The following is a 288-nucleotide window of genomic DNA, read 5'->3' as shown; positions in this document are numbered from 1 at the left end:
TTGTATATTATTTGGATGTTTGCTCACAGTATATCATGTTTTGTTTAACTTAATTGCATTTATCACATTTTCTGTTTAAAAGATGACACTTATTTCTCAGGCAATGGTGGTTAGTATAATGAAAGTATAAAAATCAGGGGAGTATTTATACTAAATTAAATTATGTCAATTCTTACACTGATAATTTTAATCAAAACAATTGTTGAATAAAAAGATATTATCTTATAGATAACATATATCAAATTTCTGAAAAAAATCTAATGTTGTTTAGTAATGTGAAATATACAA

This window comes from Lupinus angustifolius, chromosome LG10, assembly GCF_001865875.1.
Source record: "Lupinus angustifolius cultivar Tanjil chromosome LG10, LupAngTanjil_v1.0, whole genome shotgun sequence".
NCBI classification, from domain to species: domain Eukaryota; kingdom Viridiplantae; phylum Streptophyta; class Magnoliopsida; order Fabales; family Fabaceae; genus Lupinus; species Lupinus angustifolius.
Note: the sequence above shows the minus strand (reverse complement) of the source record.